The 17,504-nt window shown below is 47.5% G+C and overlaps 1 long non-coding RNA gene across 1 annotated transcript; it reads left to right on the top strand.

The window, feature by feature from the left end:
* The first annotated feature begins 419 nt into the window (after positions 1-419).
* On the top strand, positions 420-14,193 carry LOC132386413 (uncharacterized). The gene is made up of 4 exons (XR_009509531.1): positions 420-493; positions 1,668-1,787; positions 13,082-13,198; positions 14,165-14,193. It is a non-coding gene; the product is annotated as an uncharacterized LOC132386413 (long non-coding RNA).
* Positions 14,194-17,504: the final 3,311 nt, after the last annotated feature.

Raw genomic sequence — 17,504 nt, 5'->3', positions numbered from 1 at the left:
TGGGACGGTGTGGAGGGAGATTCACTCTGTGTCTGACCCCGGGAGTGTGTGATGGGTCGGTGTGGAGGCAGATTGACTCTGTGTCTGACCCCGGGAGTGTGTGATGGGACGGTGTGCAGGGAGATTCACTCTGTGTCAGACCGCGGGAGTGTGTGATGGGACGGTGTGGAGGCAGATTCACTCTGTGTCTGACCCCGGGAGTGTGTGATGGGACGGTGTGGAGGCAGATTCACTCTGTGTCTGACCCCGGGAGTGTGTGATGGGACGGTGTGGAGGCAGATTCACTCTGTGTCTGACAGCAGCAATGTGTAATGGGACGTCCGGGAGGGAGATTCACTCTGTGTCAGACCCTTGGTGGGTGTGATGGTTCGGTGTGGAGGCAGTTCCACTCTGTGTCTGACCCACAATCTTCTGTCCCCAGCTGATCCTGATGTATCGTACGTGGAAGTTAATTTCAAGACCCCCTCGGCGCCCCGGGCCCGGACAGATCAAGGTCAGTTACATCTTTGCTGGTTGGACCCTGTTTAGGTGACGTGTCCACTCCTGTCGGGAGATCTCAGAGCAAACGTATAGTTAACCCTAATGATTCCCTGTTTGAGAATAACACGGAGTGAACGCGTGAGTGATGCGAAGAGGGGGGAACTCTCTTTGATGGTCGGTGCCGAATCTTGCACCCTGGGAGGGGCGGATTAGAGGTAGCGCCGTGGGGTGGAGTCTGGAGGGAGTGCTGTGGAAAGATGGCATGGTATTGGGCGAGTGCAGGAAGGGGCAATAAGGAGCGAGCTCTGTCTCGCGGGGGTGGTGGAAATGAGTTCTTGTCGTGCCGTTGTGGTGAGGAGGGAGCACAGTAGAAGAGACGGTGAGGAGGGATTGCGGTATAAAACCTTAACCCCTCTCTCCTTTTTCTAACCCCACTGTCTGTTCCCCCTTTCCCCTTCTCTCCGCCGGTCTCTACTCTGCCTCCCTCCCCTCTCTCTTTCTCACTCTTTTTCCCCTGCTGTCTCCCACTGTCCCCTTCTCTTCGCCCTCACTCATTGTCCCCATCTCTCCTCTGTCACAGTCACGGTCTCTACCACTCTCGGTGTTCCCCTCGCACTCTGTTGCTCTCTCTCTGCTCACTCGTATAACTCCTTCAGCTCTGCCCGTTCTTCCCACCTCTTTCTGTCGCTGTTTCCCGCTCATCTCCCCTCACACCTTCCCCTCCTCTCTATCCACCCCTCTCTCTCGCTACCGACACTCTGCCACCCTCTCTCGTTCCCTTCGTTGAAATGTTCTTGTTCTCGTTGCCACTTCCACCCTCTCCCTTCTCATTCCCCTCCAATCATCTCTCAGACCACTCACTCCGTTTTCCCCCTCTACCCCCTTTCTTTCACACTCTCCCCCTTTCTCTCCCAGTTCTTTCTGTCGCATTTTCCTGCCCAATGCCCGCATCGCGCTCTCACATCTTTGTCGGTCGTTATCGCCTTCTCTCTGTCTCCACGTCTCTGTCCGCTCTCCACCCCCCTCACTCTCTCTCTCGCTCGCTGTCTCACCCCTTCTCTCCTACTCTTATGCCCCTCTTTCTCTTCCCTCACCCTCGCTCTTCTCTCTCTCCCCGACTCCCACACCCAAACTTTACCGCTCTCACCATCTTTCTTAATTGTTTTCTCTCTCCCTCTCTCTCCCAGCCGGTGTGACCTCCATTTACTCACAGCTGAAATTTCGGAAAGAGGAACCCCGCATCGATGAGGACGAAGATCCTCCCATTTCCTCGGGACCCGGCGGACTGCCAGCCACTGCACAAACAGGTCAGAGTTCACAATGATGACGTCTGTCTGCAGGGTCACGTGTTATAGTCGCAAGAGTCCTTGTTTCTAATGCATCTGTCTCCTGCACCTGGACCATATCCCTCCAGACCCGTCATTCCATGTACCCGTCCAAGTTTTTCCTAAATATTAAATGTGATCCTGCATTCATCACTTCATCTGGCAGCTCATTGCTCACTCCCACCGCTCTCTGTGTGAAGAGGCCCCGCAACATGTTCCTTTACACTTTTCCCCCTTCACCCTTAACCCACGTCTCCTTTTTTTTCTCCCCTAGTCACAGTGGAAAAAAGCCTGCTTGCATTCATTCTCTCTATACCCATCATAATATAATAAGACCATACGACAAAGGAGCAGAAGAGAGCTAGTCTGCCCATCGAGTCTGCCTCGCCATTTTAACATGAACTTATGTATTCTCCCATTTGTTCCCACACCCCCCCCCCCCACCCCGCCTTCTCAGCATAACCTTTGATGCTCTGGCTACTCAGACACCTATCAATCTCTGCCTTAAATACACCCCATGACCTGAACTCCACTGCCGCCCTCTGGCAAAAAAAATCTTCGCATCTCTGTTCTGAATGGGCGCCCTTCAATCCGTAAGTCATGTCCTCTCGTAATAGACTCCCCCACCACGGGAAACAACTTTGCCACATCCACTCTGTCCATGACTTTCAACATTCGAAATGCTTCTATGAGGTCCCCCTCATTCTTCTAAACTCCTAGGTGTACAGTACAAGAGCTGTCAAACGTTCCTCAAATGTTAACCCTCTCATTCCCGGATTCATGCCAGAGAATATTCTCTGAACCCTCTCCAACGTCAGCACAGCACTTCTTAAATAAGAAGCCCAAAACTGCATATAGTATTTCAAGTGTGGTCTTACCACTACCTTATGTAGCCTGAACAACACATCCCTGCTCCTAGAACTGAATTACTCTAGAAAGGAATTCCAACATTGCATTCGAATTCTTTACCACCGACTCAACTTGGAGGTTAACCTTAAGGGGATCCTGCACGAGGACTCCCAAGTCCCGTTGCATCTCAGAACTTTGAATTATCTCCCCATTTAAATAATAGTCTCCCCTTTTATTACATCAATTAAAGTGCATGAACGTACACTTCCCCACATTGTATTTCATCAGCCTCTTCTTTGCCCATCCCCCAATATATCCAAGTCTCTCTGCAGACTCTCTGTTTCCTCAGGACTACCGCACCCCGCCTATCTTTGTATCATCAGAAATCATAGCCACAAATTCATCTATTTCAAATCGTTGACAAACAGCGTAGAAAGAAGCGGCCCCAACACAGACCCCGGTGGAACACCATTGTTAACAAGCAGCCAAACAGAATGGGATGCCTTTATTCCGACTCTCTGTTTCCTGTCGAACAGCCAACGGTCTATCCAAGTAGATATACCTCTTTCAAACCTGCCTTCATTTTTTCTAAGCTCCAGGGAATAAAGTCCTATCCCATTCATCCTTTCTCTGTAACTCAGTTTCTGAAGTCCCGGCAACATCCTTGTGAATCTTCTCTGCACTCTTTCAACCTTATCAATATCCTTCCTAGGTTACCATAGTTATACACAATACTCCAAATGCGTCCTCACCAATCTCGTATACAACATCACCATAACATTCCAACTCTTATACTCAGTACTTTGATTATAAAGGCCAATGTGCCAAACGCTCTCTTTACTACCCTATCTACGTGTGACGCCACTTTTAGGGAATTATTGTATGTGTATTCCCAGATCGCTCTGTTCTACTGCACTCCTCAGTGCCCTACCATTTACCTTGTATGGACTACCTTGGATTGTCTATCCAAAGTGCAATACCTCACACGTGTCTGCATTAAACTACATCTGTCATTTTTCAGCCCATTTTTCCATCTGGTCCAATTCCCTCTGCAAGCTTTGAAAATCTTCCTCACTGTCCACTACACCTCCAAACTTTGTATCATCAGCAAGTTTGCTGATCTAATTTACCTCATTATCATCCCGATCATTGATATAGATGACAAGTAACAATGGACCCAGCACTGATCCCTGTGGCACACCACTAGTCACAGGCGTCCGCTCGGAGTAGCAATCCTCTGGCTTCTTCCAATCAGCCAATGTCTAATGCAATTTACTACCTCACCATGTATATGTAAGGGGTTTCTTCTTTATTTATGTTACTCCGACTGCGTCTTAGCGACTGAATCTGCCTAACTAACCACCCATGCGGGACCTTGTCAAAGGCCTGACTGAAGTCCATATAGACAACACTCAATGCCTTACGCACGGCATTACCTACCACGCACAAACCATGTTGACACTCCCTAATGAGTCCCTGTCTATCCAAATACTTGTAGATTCTATCCCTTAGTACTCCGTCCAATAATTTGCCTACAGCTTATGGTAAATTTACCGGCCTATAATTTCCCAGATTATTTTCAGAGCTTTTTTTTTAAACAACGGAAAAAAGGAACACCAATCCTCCGGCACCTGACCTGTGAATATCGAGATTTTAAATCTTTCTGCCAAGGCCCCTGCAATTTCAACACTTGTCCCTCTCAAGATCCGAGGTAATATTCTGTCAGGTCCTGGGGATTTATCCACTCAGACTTGCCTCAAGACAGCAATCACCTCGTCCTCTTCAATCTCTATAGGTTCCATGACCTCACTACATGTTTCGCTCATTTCCATAGGCACCTTGTCAGTTTCCTTAATAGATACAGATACAAAAAAAAACATTTAAGTTCTCTTCCATTTCTTTTGGTTCCATACGTAGCCGGCCACTCTGACTTTCATGAGCACCAATTTTATCCCTTACATAATATACCTGCACTTAATATACCTGCAGAAGCTCGTAAGATTTTCCTTCACCTTGACTGCCAGAACAACATCTTTTAAACCTCCTGATTTCTTGCTTAAGTATTTTCTTGCACTTTTAAACACCTCAAGAATCTCATTTGCTACTTGCTTCCTATACCTGTTATACATTATCTCTTTTTCTTTTTCAGGCTTCTAATTTCCCTAGAGAACCAAGGTCCCTTAATCTTATTTACTTTACCTTTAATCCTGTTAGGAACATACAAACTCTGCACTCTCAAAAGTTCTCCTTTGACGTCCTCCCACTTGCCAATCAGATCCTTGTCAGAGAACAACCTGTCCCAATCCACGTGTATTAGATCCATTTTCTATTCATCATATGTGGCATTTTCCAGTTTAAAACTTCAACCCGAGGACCAGATCTATCTTTATCCATGATCAATTTGAAAATAATGGCGGTATGATCACTGTCCCTCGGTGTTTCCCCACACAGACTTCCGTCACCTGCCTGAACTCGTTTCCCAATAGGAGATCTAAAATTGCCTCCTCTCTAGTTGGTACGTCTACATACTGATATAGAAAACTTTACTGAAGACATTATACAAATACTAAACCATCTGGACCTTTAACTGTCTGGGAGCCCCGATCAATATGTGGAATATTAAAATACCCGACTATCACAACATTATGTTTCCTGCAGTTGTCTGCTCTCTCTCTGCACATTTGCTCCTGCAATTCTCACTGACTATTGTGTGGTCTACAATACAACCCCATTAATGTGGTCATCATGTCTTTCCTGTTTCTCAGCTCCACCCATATGGCCTCGGGAGCCAAACCCTCTAAGCTGTTCTGCTTGAGCACTGTTGTAACATATTCCATGACTAGCAATGTCACCACCCCCAATCCTACCCTTCATCCCTCTGCCTCTATCACATCTGAAACATCGGAACCCTGGAACATTAAGCTGCCGTCCTGCCCCTCCTGTAGCCAAGTTTCAGTAATGGGTATGATGTCATAATTCCATGTGTCAATCCACGCGCTCAGCTTGGCTGCCTTCCGGACAATACTCCTCGCATTGAAATAGACACACCTCAGAAGATTGTAACACTCATACACAACACTTCTATTTCTGACGTTGTGTGAACTTTTAACACAATTGGTTTCCACCCCCGCTCCATGATCTGCTCTGGCCCTCCAGTTCCACCCCCTGCAAATCTAGTTTAAACCCTCCCCATTCAGCGCTCGTGGTTTAATACGTCTCTGTGAGGTCACCACTAAATTCCAAGAATTAAAGTCCCAACCTGCCCTACCTCTCTGCACAAATCAGTCCCTCGAGACCAGACAACATCCACTTTTTCATCCCCTCTCTTCCCCTTTCATATTACCCACCCCACACTCTCTGCCCCTCTCGTACACCCTAATCCTCCACCTCCACCAATCTCCTCCTCTACTCGGTTCCCGATTCGCCCCAACCACTCTCTTAAAAAAATAAATTCCCTCCTTTGCCCTTCTATCTCCCCATCTCCCCTCTCTTCCTCCTCCGCCCCACTTTCCTACCCATTATCTCCCCTCATTTTCTCCTTCCCCCTTTCTCGTCCTTGTCTACTTCCTTTCGCACGAACCCCCTCTCCCTCCCTCAGCTCTCTGTCCGCCTCGTCATCCACTCTCACCTCAATCGTGTGCCCTCTGTCTCCCGGCACCCCGGAGTAGTGTACCATCTGAGACCTTGTTAATGTCTAGGTAGATTACATCTACTTCCCGTGCCTTATCCGTCCTTGCAGATAAAAGTAGCCCGACAGCTCTAACTGGGTCGCACGCCATCATGTACCCCTCTCCCTCCTTCATCTTACACCTTCCCTACTTCCCCACTCCCACCCTCTCTCATCAGTCAATTCTTTCTCCGTCTCTCCCTGCCTTCCTCTCTGCCATCTCCCAGAGAGAACTACCATCTGGGATCTTGTGACTGCACTTGTTAAAGTCAATGTACATTTCATCTGGCAATCAGGACAAGAGTGTAATCCGCAATCAAATCGGTCAGTCTAATCGCCCCAGGCCTCACCCTATTATCCACAGCAACAAAACAAATGCCTTATTGAAGTCCCTGCACATCATGTCAACTACACTGTCTCATCAGCCGTCTTGGTGCCTCTCCCCAAAGATGGAAAACTACCATGTTCCCTCCGTGGACACTTGTCTACACTTCCTGCTGCTTTGGTGCAGCAGCCAGATCGATCATAGACCCCCGCCTAACCCGGACTCCCTCCCATTGGGGTGGGTGTGTGGTGCCGTTGAGATATCAGATTAACGAAAGCCCCCCTAGAACGATCAGGTGGACTCCTGACCTCACAATCGACCTCGTCGTGGCCCCTTGCACCGTATAGTCTTCCTGCACTGTCCTCTCTCTGTACCTGTGATGCTTTATTCCGCATTCTGTGATTGTTGTACGCTGCTCTACAACTATGAAAGGATTTGTATCTCTGGATGTTACTGGGACCTCGCCTGTCCGTGATGTATATAAATGATCTGGATTAAATTGTAGAGGGCTGCCTCAGACACATAAAAACATAGAAAGCATACAGCTCAATACAGGCCCGTCGACACACAAAGCTGTGCTGAACGTGTCCCCAGCTAGGAACTACCAATACTTTGCCCATAGCCTTCTGTTCTTCTCAGCTAGATGCAGCCATCCAGGTGTCCTATAAAGAACGTATCATTTCCGTCTTCACCGCCGCCGCCGGTAACCCATTCTACGCATTCACCACTCCCAGTGTAAAAAACCTACCTGTGTCATCTCTTCTACACCTGCTTCCCAGCACCTTCAAACTATTCTCTCCCGTGCTATAACATTTCATCATTGAGAAAAAGCCTACATGATCTATACGATCCATGCCTCTCCTTATCTTGTACACCACTATCAAGTCGTCTCTCATCCTCCATCGCTCCAAGAGGAAAGGCCGAGTTCACTCACCCTATTCTTATATAAGGCATGCTCCCCATTCCAGGCAACATCCTTGTAAATCACTTACGGTTTCCAGGTCCTTCAAGTAGTGAGAAACATTGAAAACTTACAGCACAAAACAGGTGTTTCGGCTCACAAAGTTGTCCCGAACGTGTCTCTACCCTTGAAATTACTAGGCTTACCGATAGCCCTCTATTTTTCTGCGGTCCATGTATCTATGTAAAAGGTCCTTAAATGACCCTATCGTGTCCGCCTCCAGCAACGTTGCCGGCAGCCAATTCCACGCACTCACCACTGTCTGCATAAGAAACGTACCACTGACATGTCCTCTGCACCTACTCCCCAGCACGTAAAACGTGTGTCCTCTTGTGGCAACAATTTCAGCCCTGACTCGTCTCATCCTCCGTCGCTCCAAAGAGAAAACGCCGAGTTCACTCAATCTATTCTCATAAGGCATGCTCCCCAATCCAGGAAACATCCGAGAAAATCTCATTTGAATCCATTCTATAGCTTCCAAATGCTTCCCTTACTGAGTCAACCAGAACTGAGCACAGTAGTCCATCTGGGGTCTGAACAGTGTCCGACATAACTGCAACATTACCTCTTAGCTCCAAAATTCAATTCCACTATCGATGAAGGACAATTTACCATATTTCTTTTTTAACCACCGAGTCAACCAATGTAACAGCTTTGAGTGTCCCATGGACTCAGACCCGAAGATCCCTCTGATCCTCCACACTGCCAAGTGTCTAACCATTAATAATACATTCTGCCATCATATTGGACCCACCAAAATGAACCACTCCTCACACTTATTTGTGTGGAACTCCATCGGACACTTCTCAGCCCAGATGTGCATCCTTTCAATGTCCCGCTGATAACCCTCCACACCATCCACTTCAACTCCAACCATAGGGTCACCAGCAAAATTATTAACACATCCCTCCACTTCCTCATTCAGTTTATTTATAAAAATCACAAAGGGTAGGTGGCGCAGTACAGCTCTCTGTGGTACACCGCTAGTCACAGTTGTCCTTGCAGAATATGACCCTTCCACAAACATAATTTCCCTTTTTTGGGCAAGCTAGTTATTGATCCACAAAACAATATCCCCTTGGATCCCATGACTTCTTACTTTCTCAATAAGCCTTACTTGAGGTGTCATATCAAATACCCTGCTAAAATTCATATACACTGCATCTCCGGCTCTACCTTCATCAATGTGCTTAGTCACGTCCTCAAAAAAACTTTATCAGACTCGTGAGGCACGACCTGCCATTGACAAAGCCATGATGACTATTCATATTTATATTAAACCTCTCAAAATGTTCATAAATCCTGCCTCTCAGGATCTTCTCCATCAACTAAGCAACCACTGAACTCAGTGGCCTATAATTTCGTGAGCTATAAGTTCTCCATTTCTTGAATAAGGGAACAACATTCCCAACCTTCCAATCCTCCGGAAACCCTCCCGTCCTCGTTGATGATGTAAAGGTCATTGCCAGAGGCTCAGCAATCTCCTACCTCGCTTCCCACAGTAGCCTGGGGTACGTCGCATCCGGTCCCGGTGACTTGTCCAACGTGATGCTTTCCAAACGTTCCAGCACATCCTCTTTCTTAATTTCTACATTCTTAAGCTTTTTTTAATCCACTGCAAGTGATCCCTTCAATCTCCAAGATTATTTTCCGTAGTGAATACAGTACAGTACAGTACCTCTGCTATTTCCTCCACACTTTTCCATCGTCACACTTGATTTGTCCTATTTTCTCACGTCTAATCATCTTGATCTCAACATTCCTATAGAATGCCTTGGGGTTCTCCTTAATTCTGACAGCCAAGACCCTCTCATGACTCCCTCTGGCTCTCCTAATCTCATTCTTAAGATCCTTCCTGCTCGCCATAAAATTTTCTCGATGCACACCACTACCTTGTCTTTGAAACTTTCGTACGGTCTTATTTTCATCTGATGTGATATGCAACAGCCTATTTCCCCCACGCTTCCTGTACCCTACCATCCTTTCCATTTCTCAATGGAACGTACCTATTCAGACACCACACAAGGACCCGCTGAACTTTGCCACATTTCTTCCGCACGTTTCTCTGCGCAAATCTGTTTCCAATTCAAACTTCCAACTTCCTACTGATAGTCTCATAGTTTCCCTGAAACCAATTAAACGTTTCCCTAACTGGTCTGAGCCGATGCCTCTCCAATGCTATGGTAAAGGTGATAGAATTGTGATCAGAATCACCAAAATACTCTCCCACTGAGAGAGCTGACACCTGTCCAGGTTTATTTCCCAATACCAGATCAAGTACAGCCTCTCCTCATGTAGGACTATTTGCATATTGTGTCAAGTATCCTTCCTGAACACACTTAACAAACTCTACCTCATCTAAACATCCTCACTCCAGGAAGATGCCAACCAATAGTTGGGAAATTAAAAACTCCCACCAAAGCAATCCGATTGTTATTATTCCTTTCCAGAATCTGTCTCCATCTCTGCTCCTCGATGTCCCTGTTACTATTGGATAGTCTATACAAAACGCCGATTAGCGTTATTGATCTATTCCTAACGTACACGCACAGAGACTGCGCAGACAACTCCTCCATGGCGTCCTACTTTTCCGAAGTGGTGACTATATCCCTGATCAACAGTGCCATGCCCCCACCTTTTTTTCCTTCCTCCCTAACTTTTCTGAAACATCTTAACCCTGCACTTGAATTTGCCATTCCTGAACTCGAGCCACCTACGCTTCGTTAATGGCCACAACATCATAGTTCCAAGTGCTGATTCACGCTCTCAGCTCATCCGCTCTTCGAATTAAAATAGACACATCTCAAACATTGGACTGAGCGCGTCCCTTCTCTATCAGCTGCCTATCCTTCCTTTCTCCATCGCCTCCAATCTTTCTCTATTTGTGATCCAACCATCGGACTGAGCGTGTCTCTTCTCTACCACCTGACTATACTCCCGCTCGCACTGTCTCCAAGCTTTCTCTATTTGTGAACCAACCATTGGTCTGAGCGTGTCCCTTCTCTACCACCTGACTATAGTCCCTCTCGCACTGTCTCCAAGCTTTCTCTATTTTTGAGCCAACCCTTGTCTGAGCGCGTCCCTTCTCTACCACCTGACTATACTATCTCTCGCACTGTCTCCAAGCTTTCTCTATTTGTGAGCCAACCTCCCATTCCTCTGTCACTTCATTTCGGTTCCCAAACCCCTAGAAATTTCAGGGTAAACTCTCCCCAGTCGCCTTAGCAAACTTCCCCGCCAGGATATTAGTCCCCTTCGGATTCGGGTGCAAACCCATCCTCTTTGTAGAGGTTACCCTGGTCCCAAAAGAGCTCCAAATGATCCAGAGATCTAAATTCCTGTCCACTGCTCCAATCCCTCAGCTACGCATGTATTTTCCACCTCATTCTATTCCTATTCTCACAGTCACGTGGCTCAGGCAGAAACTCCGCGATTACTACCTTTGAGGTTCTGCTTCTTAACTTTTTTTCCTAACTCCTGTAGTATTGCTTCAGGACCTCCTCCCTTTTCCTGTCTTTGTCGTTGCTACCAATATGTACCAAGATCTGTGGCTGCTCTCCTTCTCACGAAAAGATATCGTGGTCGTGATCATAAATATCCCGGACACTGGTACCCGGGAGGCAAACAACTATCCGCGTTTCTTTCTGCGTCCACAGAATCTCCTATCTAACTCCTCAACTACAGAGTCCCCTATCGCTGCTGCATTCCTCTTCCTTTCCCTACACATCCGAGCCACAGGACCAGACTCTGTTGCAGAGGCGCGACCACTTTTGCTTCCTCCAAGTAGGCCGTCCCCACCTAACAGTAATCAGCCAGGAATACTTATTTTTCGTGGGCACAGCCACTGGGGTGCTCTCTAACACCTGCTTCTTGCCCATCCCTCTCCAGACTGTCAGCAGGGTTAGTAGGTTTGCCGATGATAAGAAGAAAGTTCGTGTTGTGGGCAGCGTAGAAGACTGACAAAGAACTCAGGGTGGATCGGTTTACTCCTAACACCTCCTCTGCACCTACTTCCAAACACCTTAAAAGCATGTCCTCTTGTGCGAGCCATTTCAGTCCTGTGAAAAAGCCTCTGACTATCCATACGATCAAAGTTTCTCATCATCTTGTACACCTCTATCAGGTAGCCCCTCATCCTCCGTCTCGCCAAGAAGCAAAGGCTGAGTTCACTCAACCTATGCTCATAAGGCATGCTCACCAATCCAATAAACATTTTTGTCAATATTCTCTGCACCCTTTCTATGGATTCCACGTTTTTCCTATAGTGATGCGACCGGATCTGAGCACGGTACTCCAAGTAGGGTCTGACCAGGTTCCTATAGAGCTGCAACATTACCTCTCGGATCCTAAATTCAATTCACGATTGTTGTTGGCCAATGCACCGTACGACCTCTTAACCACAGAGTCAACCTGCGCAGCTGCTTTGATTTCGGGCCCCAAGATCCCGATGATTGTCAAGACTTTTATCATTAATACTATATTCTGCCATCCTATTTGACCTATCAAAATGAATCACTTCACACTTAACTGGGTTGAATTCCATCTGCCCAGTTCTCAGCCCAGTTTTGAATCCTATCAATGACCCGCTGTAACCTCTGACAGCCCTCCAACTATCAACAACACTCCGAAGCATTGTGTCATCAGCAGAACTAATAACCCATCTCTCCACAATTTCGTCCAGTTCATTTATAAATGTCACCTAGAATAAACCCAGAACAGATCCCTGAGGCACTCCACTGGTGAACGACTTCCATGCAGAATATGACCTGCCTACAATCACTCTTTGCCTTCTGTGGGCAAGCAATTTCTGGATCCACAAGAAAACATCCCATTGGATCCCATTCCTCCTTAATTTCTCAGTAAACCTTGCATGGGTACCTCATAAAATGCTTTTCTGAAACCCATATACACTAGATCAGCTGGCCCTCCTTCATCAATGAGTTTAGACACACACCCACAAAACTTCAATCAGTCTCATAAGTCACGATCTGCCTTTTACAAAGCCATGCTGACTATTCCTAATTATATCATTCCTCTCTAAATCTTGCCTAACAGGATCTTCTCCATCAACTTACCAACCACTGAGGTAAGACTCTTTGCTCTATAATTTCCTGGCTTATCTGTTCTCCCTTCCTTGAATAAAGGAACGGCATCCGCAAGCCCCCAATACTCCGGAAACTCTCCCGTCTCCACTGATGATGCAATGATCATCGCCAGAGGCTCAGCGACCTCTTCCCTCGCCTCCCACAGTAGCCTGGGGTAAATTTCGTCCGGTACCGGCGACTTATCAAACTCGATGCTTTCCAAAAGCTCCATTACATCTTCTTTCTTAATATTCACGAGCTCAGATTTTTCAGTCTGCTGCAAGTCATTACTACAGTCACTAAGATAATGAAGTAAAGTATTCATTAAGTAGCACCTATGGTCTTACCAAGTATTTATTATCATCCTATGTCCGTATGGTCTCTCCGCAGCTGCGCAAGAACGGGAGTCGAAAGCGAAGATCGGGAACAGACCGCCCCGTCTGATCTGCCTACTCTGCCTAGTTACGTCCGCCCTCATCGTGACAGTGGCCGGTCTCTCGATCCATGGTGAGTGGAACGGGCTCCGGGTGGAGTCAGACCGTAAATAAAGAGAGCGGAATATACTGAGATTAAAAAATGAATCCAACACTCCCACCCCTTACTGTAACACCGATGGAAGAAGGCAGCATACATGAAGTTTAGAAGAAAAGGATCAGATGGGTCTATTGAGGAACTTAGAGTGTCAAGAAAAAGAGATTAATAAGGGGCTGTGGACAGAAATAAGAGAGCAAGAGAAGATCTTGGCGTGTGGGCTAGAGGAAAACCCCAAGGTTTTAAGAAGTACCTCCACCCATTACCCTGACAGTATCACCCCTGAACAAAATACCGATGCACCACACTCACTGAGACAATTACCCACACTTCACCCTGACACAGGCAAACCCCTTAACAGATACCGACACCTAAATTCACAAAGACACCGACATAGTACTCTCCGTGTACTCTCCATAGTACGTTCGCACACCTCACTGTGACCCTCTCACACACACCGTGGCCATGACATGTCGATCACCGTGACACAGACGTACTGCGCTCTGTGAGCCAGCACACCCCACACCATGACACAGATACGCCACCCACCGTGACGTCACCAGGCCGCTCCACCAACCGGGAAACTCGACATTTCACATGCATTGCAATCGGCACACCTCTCGCCGGGGCACAGAAACACCTATCACAGCGACACGGGCACGTCGCTCACAGCAACTCGAACAAGCCCCACACGATACTGACGCAGACCCCCATGGTAATAATAAAAAAAAACCTTCAGCTGGACATTGATATACCCCTCGGCATGACACAGACACGCCCCTCAAGGTGGCGCCGCCGCCTCTCTCTGTGCCAACAGCACATCCTCCACTGTGACACCCTTCACCGTGACAGTGACACCACACTCTCTATGACCCGTTCGTTAGCGTGATGCTGACTCACGTGTCGCTGTAAACGCTAAACATCCTTCACTGTCTCTCTCAGTATCACAGATTCGACAGTCTCAGATCACCTCTGACCGAAACGGGGAGTCTGACCCAGTCAGTGTGCAATGTAAGTGTTAGAGCACAGTGGGGTGTGATGGGACGGTTCACAGACAGCCTCACTGTGTGACTCGCCAGGGAGATTCACACTGTGTTAGACTGGGGGAGTGTGACGGGATAGCGTGGTGGCAGCTTCCCTCTGTGTCTGACACTTTGCTCTGTAGTGTGTTGAGAAGCTGTAGAGGGAGAATCACTCTCCCTCTAACATTTGTCGTGTGTGCTGAGGGAGTTTCTTTCTGTGTCTGACCACTGGAGAATGTGATAGGGCCGTGGAGAGAGACATTCACACTGTGTCTGGACAACGCTGTGCGTGCTTGGACTTTGTGGAGGGATATAAAGTCTGTTCTCTGACCCAGGGTCTGTGTGAAGGCTGATGAGGAGGGAGCTTCCCTGTGTCTAACCCCGGGAGTGTGTGATGGGACAGTGTGGAGGGAGATTCACTCTGTGTCTGACCCCGGGAGTGTGTGATGGGGCTGCGTGGAGGAACTTTCACTCTATCACTGAATCCAGGAGAGTGTGATCGGACGTTGTGGACGTGGATACATTCTGTGACTGATCACGGGAGTGTGTGATGATACGATGTCGAGGGAATAACATGCAGGATCTGACTCCGAAAGAATGTGACAGGACGGTGTGCAGGAAACCTCACTCCACGTCTGACCGCTGGAATGTGTGATGAGGCCATGGAGTTAGTGGAGGGACTTTCACTCTATATCTGCTTCCGGGAGTGTGTGGTGGGACGGTGCGGACGGTGCAAACTGTTTTTAACCCTGCGCCTGTGTCATGGGAGAGCGAGAAAGACCCTCAATCCATGTCTTTGCCCGGGTGTCAGTAATCGGACGGTGCTGAAGGAGCTACTCTTTGTCTGATCCGTGGAATGTGCAATTGGATACTGGAGCAGTAGCTTTACTCTGTCTCTCACTCCGACAAAGTGTGCTGGACCGGTGTGGAATAGCTTCACTGTGTGTCTGCCCGCAACAGCGTGTGATTTGACAGTGAACAGCGTGCAGTCTGAACCCATGTCTGTGTGTGATAGAGCAATGGAGAGAAAAAAAGAGCGAGAGAAAGAGAGAGAGAGAGAGAGAGAGAGAGAGAGAGAGAGAGAGAGAGAGAGAGAGAGAGAGAGAGAGAGAGAGAGAGGAGAGAGAGTGAAAGAGAGAAAGAGAGAGAGAGAGAGAGAGAGAGAGAGAGAGAGAGAGAGAGAGAGAGAGAGAGAGAGAGAGAGGCGTTAGAGTTGATCTCCTACTACAGCATGAGACAAGGCAGTTGTCAGAGTTTCGTGCAAGAGCTTCGTCCGCTGTCATTCCCCATTTACGTCCATGCAGATCAGTCAAAATCTCACCCGTCTTCGTATTTTCCAATCCAGTATGCATGGTTTCGGTCGACAAGAAAGGGTGTTATAAAGTTCATTATTCCCAGAGGAACACAAATATCCTTTTAACAACTCGATTTCAGTAAGGTACGTAGCCTTCCCCACTTTATCAATACAGTCATCCATCTCGGAATAGGACAAGAATCTGTCTTGGCTATTGAATTGACTTCCCTGTAGTCAGTGCAAAATCTCCTGCTACCTTCCGGTTTAGGCACAAGAACGCAGGGCGACGCCCAGTCTGAAGTAGTTTGCCTAACGATACCGGTTGCTGGCATGTAGCCATTTTCCTTTTCAACCTCTTGGCTTTTCTCGGACTTCATTCTGTCAGGATGCTGTTCAATGGGCTGGGCTGAGGTTATAATGACGTTATGGACTGCAAAGGTGCTCCATCTCGGAATGTCAGGAAATAAATCTTTATGCTTGCTAATTAGTTCTTGCAATTGTTCCCTCTGTGCTGGCTCTAGATGACAGGCTTTATCAGCAAGCTCTTTCAAAATAGTGGAATTTTCAAGTCTTTTTGGTACAATATTCAGTTTGTCAGAATGATCTTCCACCTCATTGTTGAATTCCATAGCCCCATTGGTTTCAGTAACAGAGCTTATTATTACCGTCTCAGAGTCATAGTGAGGCTCCTGCATGTTTACGTGTACTAATTGGGTCGCCTTCATTCTGTCGGGAATGTCAATACCATAATTCAGCGAATCAATTTTCTTAATTATGCGGTGTGGTCCATGGAATTGAGCTTGGAGAAGTTTGGTCACAAGGGGGAACAGAACCAGCAATTTAGTTCCAACCTCGAACACCTGCTCCGCCGCTCTCTTTTCGATGCAATGATTCATTTTATTTTGGGATCTTTGCAGATTCTTCTTGGCAAGATTACAAGCCTTGTTAAGTATTTCCCGGAATTTCAAAACGTAATCTAACACACTGACACACACTTTTAGATTAGACCGTTGCTCTCTGAGTCCTTTGGGCCTATGGCCGAAAATGAGCTCAAATGGAGTAAACCACAGGGACCCTTGAATAGTTTCTCTCACGGCAAAATGTAATAAGTGTATCCCTTCATCGCAGTCCCTGTCATTCTCATGACAGTAGGCTTGAATCATGGTCTTTAAAGCGGAATGAAACCGCTCCAAAGCCCCTTGAGATTCCGGGTGGTAGGCAGATGACACAATGTGTTTAGACCCCAGCTCAGAAACTATTTGCTGGAATGTTCTTGAAGTAAAATTACTACCCTGGTCAGATGGAATTTCTTTAGGTAAACCAACCAGTGCGGAAAAAAAAAACTTGCTGAGTGTCTTTACCACAGTCTTGGCCTGGATGTTGCTGAGAGGCACGGCTTCAGGGAGCCAGGATGCAGCACAGATAATTGTTAACTAGGAATGATGACCTCCCTTTCCCTCTCTACCCCTCTCTGCTTTTCTCAGCGATCGTTCCCTCCGCGTCTGCCTGGTCCACACGTCCCTCCCCACAGATCTCCCACCTGGCACTTATTCCTGCAAGCGTAAGTACTACACCTGTCGCTACACCTCCCCCATTACCACCATTCAGGGCCCCAAACAGTCCTTCCAGGTGAGACAACACTTCACCTATGAGTCTGTTGGGGTCATCTATTGCATCCGGTGCTCATGTTGCGGCCTCCTCTACATCGGCGGGGCCCGACGCAGATTGGGGGACCGCCTCGTCGAGCACCGCCACTCCGTCCATCACAATAGACAGGATCTCCCGGTTGCCACCCACTTCATCTCTGCTTCACTTTCACATTCCGATATGTCCATACGTGGCCTCTTCTACCGCCATGATGAGGCCAAACTCAGGGTGGAGGAGCAACACCTGATATACCGTCTGGGTAGTCTCCAGCCCTTTAGTATGAGCATCGAATTCTCCAACTTCTGGTAATTCCCTCCCT

This window comes from Hypanus sabinus, unplaced genomic scaffold, assembly GCF_030144855.1.
Source record: "Hypanus sabinus isolate sHypSab1 unplaced genomic scaffold, sHypSab1.hap1 scaffold_1149, whole genome shotgun sequence".
NCBI classification, from domain to species: Eukaryota; Metazoa; Chordata; class Chondrichthyes; order Myliobatiformes; family Dasyatidae; genus Hypanus; species Hypanus sabinus.
Note: the sequence above shows the minus strand (reverse complement) of the source record. Positions and strands in the feature narration are given on the sequence as shown.